Source organism: Chrysochloris asiatica, unplaced genomic scaffold (assembly GCF_000296735.1).
Source record: "Chrysochloris asiatica unplaced genomic scaffold, ChrAsi1.0 scaffold00256, whole genome shotgun sequence".
Classification (NCBI taxonomy): Eukaryota; Metazoa; Chordata; class Mammalia; order Afrosoricida; family Chrysochloridae; genus Chrysochloris; species Chrysochloris asiatica.
Window position 1 is genome coordinate 2,975,296 of NW_006408774.1, and position 8,297 is coordinate 2,983,592.

Consider the following 8,297-nt stretch of genomic DNA (forward strand, 5'->3'; position numbering starts at 1 on the left):
GGTATGGATTACATCTCAATGTCAAGAAAACAAAAATCCTCACAACTGGACCAATAAGCATCATTCTTATCAATGAAGAAAAGATTGAAGTTGTCAGAACGTCATTCTTCTTGGATCAACTATCAACACTCACAGAAGCAGCAGTCAAGAGATCAGACAACATTTTGCATTAGGCAAATCTGCACACAAGACCTTTTTAAAGTGTTGAAGATCAAAAATGTCAGCTTGAGGACTAAGGTGCACCTGACCCAAGCCATGATATTTTCAATAACCTTATATGCATGCAAAATCTGGACAGTGAATAAGGAAGACCATAGAAGAATTGACGCATTTGAGTTATGGTGTTACAGGAGAATATTGAAAGTGCCATGGGCTGCAAAAAAGAACAACAGATCCATGTTGGATGAAGTGCAGCCAGAGTGCCCCTTGGAGGCCAGGATGGCCAAACTTCATTTGTCTTACTTTGGACATATTGTCAGGAGGGAGCAGTCGCTGGAAAAGGATATCATGTTTGGTAGGATGGATGGTCAAGGAAAAAGAGAAAGACCCCCAAGGAGATGGATTGGCTAGGTGGCAGCATCGATGGTCTCAAGCATGGCAACAATAGTGAAGTTGGCCCAGGATTGAGCAGTGTTTTTTTTCTGCTGTGCATTTGGTCGCTATGAGTCAGTACTGACTCGATGGCACCTAACAACAACAACAACAAACTGTGACTCTTGGTGTGGTGTTGTAACTGGGCTGTTAACTGCAAGTTTAGCTGTTCAAATTTATCAGCCACTAATTGGAAACCCTATACATGACTGTTATGAGTCAGAAATGAATCGACAGCTCTTAACAACAATAACAACTATGGGAAAGTAAATTTATTTGTTAAAGTAACCCATTTGTATAATTTCTATTCTTGTGGCAGCAGCAATGATCTTAAACTTAACAATGGCTGTGAGGATGGTGCCGGACCAGGGCAGTATTTCATTCTTTTGTGCATCAGGTTCCTATGAGTCAGAACCAATTCTATGGCACCTAACAACAACAGTACTAGATATCTAAGACAAATCTGAAGGGCCAGGGAGTATGCATTGCAAAACAAAGTCATTTGGGGCAACTTTGTGAACACTTGAGTGTTTTCGTTTCCATAAATTGCAAACTTAATTGCAGCAAATAATGAACATTAGTTCTATTACCTGAAGAAGTAAACTCTCTGAAGACAGTGTGTTTGGATCCATCCTCTTTCTTGAAGAAGCAAGACTTATGAGACGCTTAGTGAAGATATCTGTAGTGTAAAACTCAATGGAAGTGAACTACAAAAGGGGGAAGTCTGGTCTTAGGCAATCAACCGGTGCTGAAGGTCAGTTACCAGAAGCAATCCTGAAACAGGATATAATACCATCCTCCCAGATTACAAAGAATAACAAACACACAGTCCCTCACCTGATTTCCACAAAGCCCTCTGCAGTGGAAAGAAAATGTTCTTTGGAATCTTTAACACTGTTTCAAGTTCTAGACATAGCTCTGAGCAATTTCCAGTAAACTACTTAAACTCTCCAAAGTTCTAGTTATATTTCTAAAAGATAATGAATAGTTGCCTTTCAAAATCTAAGTCGTAAATATATTTAAGCACCTAATAGATTCCTGACACCTAAAATAAGTTTATAGATGCTGAATAAATATACACCACATATCCTTTAATAATTCATCTATTGAAACACATTTGGATTTTTTTCCAGTTTTTGCCTATTATAAATAAAGCTTCATTATACAGTTTTTTTCTATAAACATGTTTTCATTTTTCTGTTATCTTTATGTTATTCATTTCTAGTTTGATTCAGTTATGGCCCAAAGAACATACGCTGTATGATTTCAATTTTTATAAATCATTAAGATTTCTTTTATAGCAGGATGTGGCCTATCTTGGTGTATACTTGAAGAGTGATTTAGAATAGTGTATTCTGTTGTTGTTGGGTGGAGTTGTCTATAACTGTTGATTAGACATTGATAATTGATAATCTATATCATGGCTGATTTGCAATCTACTTATACCATTAATTTATGAGAAAGAGGTGTTGAAGTCTTTGATTCAAACTGTGGATTTATCATGTCCTCCCTTGAGTTGCATGACCCTTGCTTCACATACATGAAGCAAAGGTGATGTGTTCGGTGATGATGTGCCGTGAATTCATTTCAGACGCACACCGACCCTGTAAAAAGTTTCCAAGGCTGTAAATCTTTACAGGAGCAAAAAGCCTCATTCTTCTCCTATGGAACAGCTGGTAGTTTCGAACTGCTGACATTTTGGTTCACAGCCTGATTCATAACAACTACACAACTAGAGCAGCTTGCTCTGTTGTTTAGTGCATATAAATTAGTGATTGCTATGTTGTAAGAGTTTAGCAAAGTAGAGGATCATCAAAAAAGAGGAAGAACTTCAGTAAGATGGACTAACGTAGTAATTGAAGTAATGGGCTCAAGCTTATTGATGGTTGTGATCATGACATGGCGACACAGGTCTGGCCACAGTTGTGTTCTGCTGTACATAGGACTGCTATGAGTTGGAACCAGCTGGATGATACCTAACAATGAGCAAAGAGCAACAATGTCTTGAGGTGTTGTGGTTGTTGTTTTTAGGTGTTGTCGAGTCAGTTCTAACTCATAGTGACCCTGTGCACAACAGAACAAAACACGGCCCCATCTGGCGACATCTATTTTTGTTGCACTTGACTCCATTGCTGCTGCCACTGTGCCAATCCAGCTTGTTGTGGGTCTTCCTCTTTTCCACTGATATTCCACTTAGCCAAGCATAACATCCTTCTCCTGAGAGGTCCCTCCTCACAATATGTTTAAAGTATGAGAGACAAAGTCTCATCAACCTTGCTTCTAAGGAGTATTCTGATAACACTTCTCTGACACAAATTGGTTTATTTGTGGCAGTCTGTGGCACTTTCAATATTTTTATCCAATACCTTAGCTCAAATGCGCAAATTCTTCTATAGTCTTCTTTATTTATTTACCAACTTTCACATGCATATGAGGCTATGGAAAATACCATATGCACCTTAGTCCTTAAACTGATATGGTGGCTCTTGAGCACTGTATAGATGTCTTAGGCAGAAAATTTGCCTAATGCAATACATCCTTTGATTTCTTGTCAATAATGAGGGTTGATTGTAGATCCAAGAAAAATTGACAACTTCAATCTTTTCTCCATTTATAATAATGGTATTTATTGGTCCAGTTCTGAGGATCTTTGTTTTCTTTGCATTGAGGTTCAATCCACACCAAAGGCTCAAAAGCTGTGGTCTTTGATCTTCGTCAGTAAGTATTTTAAGTCCGCTTCACTTTCAGCAAGCAAGGCTGTATCATCTGCATATCACAAGTTGGTAATGAGCCTTTCTCCGATCCTGATGCCATGCTCTTCAAATAATCCATTTTCTGAGATTATTGCCTTAGCAAAGAAATTTAATAAGTATGGTGAAAGAATAAAACTCTGAGACACACCTTTCATAACTTTAAATAATTCAGTATCCCATTGCTTCCATTTTTCTCTTCTAACAGTTGACTTTTGGTCTATGTATAGGTTCTTCATGAGCACAATTAAGTGTTCTCTAACACTCATTCTCTGTAATGTTATCCATATCTTGTCATGATCCACACAATCAAAAGCCTTTGCATAGTCAATAAAGCACAAGTAAACATCTTTCTGGTATTCTCTGCTTTCAACCAAGAGCCATCGATGTTAGCAATGATATCCCTACTTCCATGTCCTCTTCTTAATCTGGCTTGAATGTCTGGCGCTCTCTGTCTATGTACTGTTGCAGCCATTTTTAATTATCTTCAACAACATTTTACTTGTATGTGATATTAATGGTACTGCTCAATGATTTCTACATGCCATTGGTTCACCTCTATTTGGAATGGGCACAGATAGGTATTTTTTCCAGTTGGTTGGCCAGGCGTAGTTGAATAAGTGGCTCTAATTCTGCATCACTTTGTTGAAAGATTTCAATTTGTATTCCATTAATTCATTCTTTTTCCAAAATTTCAGTGCAGCTTGAGCATCTTTTTTCCAGTGTCAGTCATTCTTGATCATATGGTACCTCTTGAGATGATTGAATGTCTGCATCATTCAATATTTTGCCCATGGAATCCTTCAATATTTTAAGTCAGGGCTTGAATTTTTTTTCTTCATTTCTTTCATTGAGAAATGCCGGGTGTGTTTTTCCCATCTGGTTTTATACCTCCAGTTCTGTGGAAACAACTGTGCATGTCTGAAGGTTGTTGTTGTTGTTAGGTGCCATCGAGTCAGCACTGACTCATAGCGACCTTATGCACGGCAAAACGAAACAATGTCCAATCCTGGGCCAACCTCACTACTGTTGCCACACTTGAGTCCATCTATGCTGCCACCTGGCCAATCCATCTCGTTGGGGGTCTTCCTCTTTTTCTCTGACCCTCCACCTTACCAATCATGATATCCTTCTCCAGTGACTGCTCCCTCCTGACAATATGTCCAAAGTATGAGAGACGAAGTTTGCCCATCTTGCCTCCAAGGAGCACTTTGGCTGCACCTCTTCCAAAACAGATCTATTGGTTCTTTTGGCAGCCCATGGCACTTTTAGTATTCCCCTCTAACACCATAATTCAAAGGCATCAATTCTTCTACAGTCTTCCTTACTCACTGTCCAGCTTTCGCATGCATTTGAGGTTACGGACAATACCATGGCTTGTGTCAGGCGCACCTTAGTCCTCAAGCTGACATCTTGGCTCTTCTGATGGTAAACTGATCATTTTATCATACAATGTTGGTCATCACTATCTTGGTAACGATCTTTATCCTTAAGTCAACTGTATCTGATATTATTACAGCCATTTTGTCTTTCTTTTGATTAATGTTTTCATGGAATACCTTTTTGCAAATTACTTATCATATCTGAATGGGTGTATTGTAGACCACATGTACTGGCTAATTTACTTTGCCTATTTCTGGGTATTCATTAATATATTTATACTATTTATATGTAATGGAATTACTGATATGTTAAAGTGATGTCTATCATTTAAGTTTGCATTTTATGTTTGTATTCTTCGTTGATTTTCTTTGGTTATAAATTCTTTTCGTTTCCTTCATATGAGACTGTCTCAATTTTCCCTTCACTCCTGAAGGATATTTTTACTACATATAGAGTTATTTTCTTTCAGTAATTAAAAAATGTTATTGCATGTCCTTCTTGTGTAATTATTTATGATGAGATAGCTGTCATTTAAATTGTTTTTATTCTACAGAAAAGATGTCATGGATCTCTTACTAATTTTAGAGTTTTCTTTGTCTTTAGTTTTCAGAAGTTTGACTATAGTGTTTGTCAGCTTGATTGTTTTATTTTGTCATTGATAGGCCTATTCAGGGTTCACTTATCTGTAATCATTACTTGAATGTCTTTTCTCAAGCTTGGGAAATTTTTAGCAATTTTAAGCCATTTTTTTGTCTCAACTTCATAAATTCTGACACTCTTATGATGTAAATGTTAGAGTCCTGGTGTGGCACTGTAGAATAAGCACTGGACTGCAAGGTCTTTTGAACTGTAAGGTCGCTGGCTCTAAATCACCAGCTTCTCCTCAGAAACACTATAAAGGGTTGCTATGAGTTGGAACTGACTCAGTGGCACTTAACAACAACAACAACAAAGTCATTAATCACTTTTCTGATTTCTATTTTCTCTCAGTTGTTCAGTCTGAGTAATTTCTATAGCTCTTTCTTTCAGTTCTCTGTTAAAACTCTATTTCCTCCATTCTTCTATTGAGTCCATCAATTTAGGTTTTTAATTTCTGCTACTGTTTTTTTTAAGTGCTAAAATTTCCACTTGGGTTTCTTTACAGCTTCTGTTTATAAGCTATTGTATTTTTTCCTTTGTTGAGCCTTCTTATTTTTTTTCTTTCAAGCATGCTCAAATTTCATAGTTGCTCATTGAGGAATTTCTATAGTGGCCTTTTTTTTCTGTCACAGAATATTATGTGAACTAGAAGAAAGAACAATAGAAACTATCCAATCTGGAAAACAGAAAGAAAGTAAACTGGGGTGAGGGGAGACAAGGACTCAGGGATGTAAATATAGACAGCTATGTCATCAGAGTATAGATGGGAAAGAAAAAAGATTATAGAAAAGAGAAAAATTGTGACTGAGGGCTTCCCAAATTCTAACATCTCTGGCATCTTGGTGTTGTTAAGTGCCAAACAGCTGGTTCTGACTTATGTTGTTGTTTTAAGGTGCCATCAATTAGGTACCGACTCATAGCAACCTTATGCACAGCAGAACGAAACACTGCCCAATCCTGGGCCAGCCTCACAATTGTTGCCACGCTTAAGCCCATTGATGCTGCCACTTTGGCAATCCATCTTGTTGGGGGTCCTCTTCTTTTTCTCTGACCCTCCATCTTACCAAATATAATATCCTTCTACAGTGACTTGTCCCTCCTGACTATATGTCCAAAGTGTGAGAGATGAAGTTTGGCCATCCTGGCCTCCAAAGAACACTCTGGCTGCACTTTTTCCAACACAGATCTGTTGGTTCTTTTGGCAACCCATGGCACGTTCAATATTCTCCTTCAACACCATAGCTCAAAAACATCAATTCTTCTACTTATAGTGACTCTTTATAGGGCTTCTGAGGAGCAGCTGGAGGGTTTGAACTGCCAAACTTTCAGTTAGCAATCTAGTGCTTATCCTATAGCACAATGACACTAGGTCCAAGATCTTGGTGGTAGCATTTATTTTTTTTCGCTGAAGTTAATATTTTCATGATTCTTAGTATGATGATTAATATTTTTTATTAGAACTTGACTATTTAGGATATTTTGTTATGAAATTTTGTAATCTATTTAAACGGTATATTTTAGTTGGCTTTTAAAACACAACTCCAGGAGGGAAAAGGGGTTGCTGCCTCATTACTACCAGATAGGGATAGAAGCCCAAGTTCTCTACTCCATCACCACCTGAGGACACACATTTTTCTTCATGTAATCCAGTTTATTGGATTAGTTGCTCAGCATACAGATTGAATAAGTATGATGAAACCCTACACACACCTTTCCTAATTTTAAACCATTCCGTGTTTCCTTGTTCAGTTCAAACAACTGCCTCTAGGTCTATCTACAGGTTCCAGAGTATATCTGCAGCCATTTTTGTGTTATCTTTAGCAAAATTTTACTTGCACATTGTATTAATAATATTGTCCAATGATTACTGCATTCCATTGGGTCACCTATCTTTGAAATGGGCACAAATATGGATTCTCTTCCAGTCAATGGGCCAGGTCGTTGTCTTCCAAATTTCTTGGCATAGTTGAGTCAGTGCCTCCAGTGCCTCCAGTTTGTTGAGAGATTTCAATTTGTATTCCATCAATTCTTAGTGCCTTGTTTTTTGTCAATGCCTTCAATGCACCTTGTACTTCTTCCTTCAATACCATTGGTTCTTAATCATGTGCTACCTTGAAATGGTTGAACACAGACCATTTCTTTTGGTACAGTGACTCTGTGTACTCCTTCCATCTTCTTTTTTTTTTTTTTTTTACATTTTGCTTTTTATTATGCTTTGAGTGAAGGTTTACAGAGCGGATCATTAGTTTTACATTCAAGAAATCACATATTTCATTTCATCATACAAATTGCAATCCCCTGCATGTACCATCAGTTAACGATACATACCTCTATTCAGTTTAACCCTTGCATTACTCCTGTAACTTCTGCTACCTTTGTCTGTCTTCTGCTAATCTCCCTCTTATTGTATATGTCTTTCTTGATAAAAGAAACATGCTATGATGGCACCCAGGATGGTTGTTGTTGTTAGGTGCCATCGAGTCGGTACTGACTCATAGCAACCTTATGCACAGCAAAACAAAACACTGCCCGATCCTGGGCCAACCTCACTATTGTTGCCACACTTGAGTCCATCGATGTTGTCACTTGGCTAATCCATCTCTTTAGGCGTCTTCCTCTTTTTCTCTGACCCTCCACCTTACCAAACATCATATCCTTCTCCAGTGACTGCTCCCCTCCTGACAACTTGTCCAAAGTATGAGAGAGAAAGTTCGGTCATCTTGGCCTCTAACAAGCACTCTGGCTGCACTTCTTCCAAAACAGATCTATTGGTTCTTTAGCAGCCCATGGCACTTTCAATATTCTCCTCCAACACCATAACTCAAAGGCATCAATTATTCTACGGTCTTCCTTTTTCACTGTCCAGCTTTCACATGCATATGAGGTTATTGAAAATACCATGGCTTGGGTCAGGCACACCTTAGTCCTCAAGCT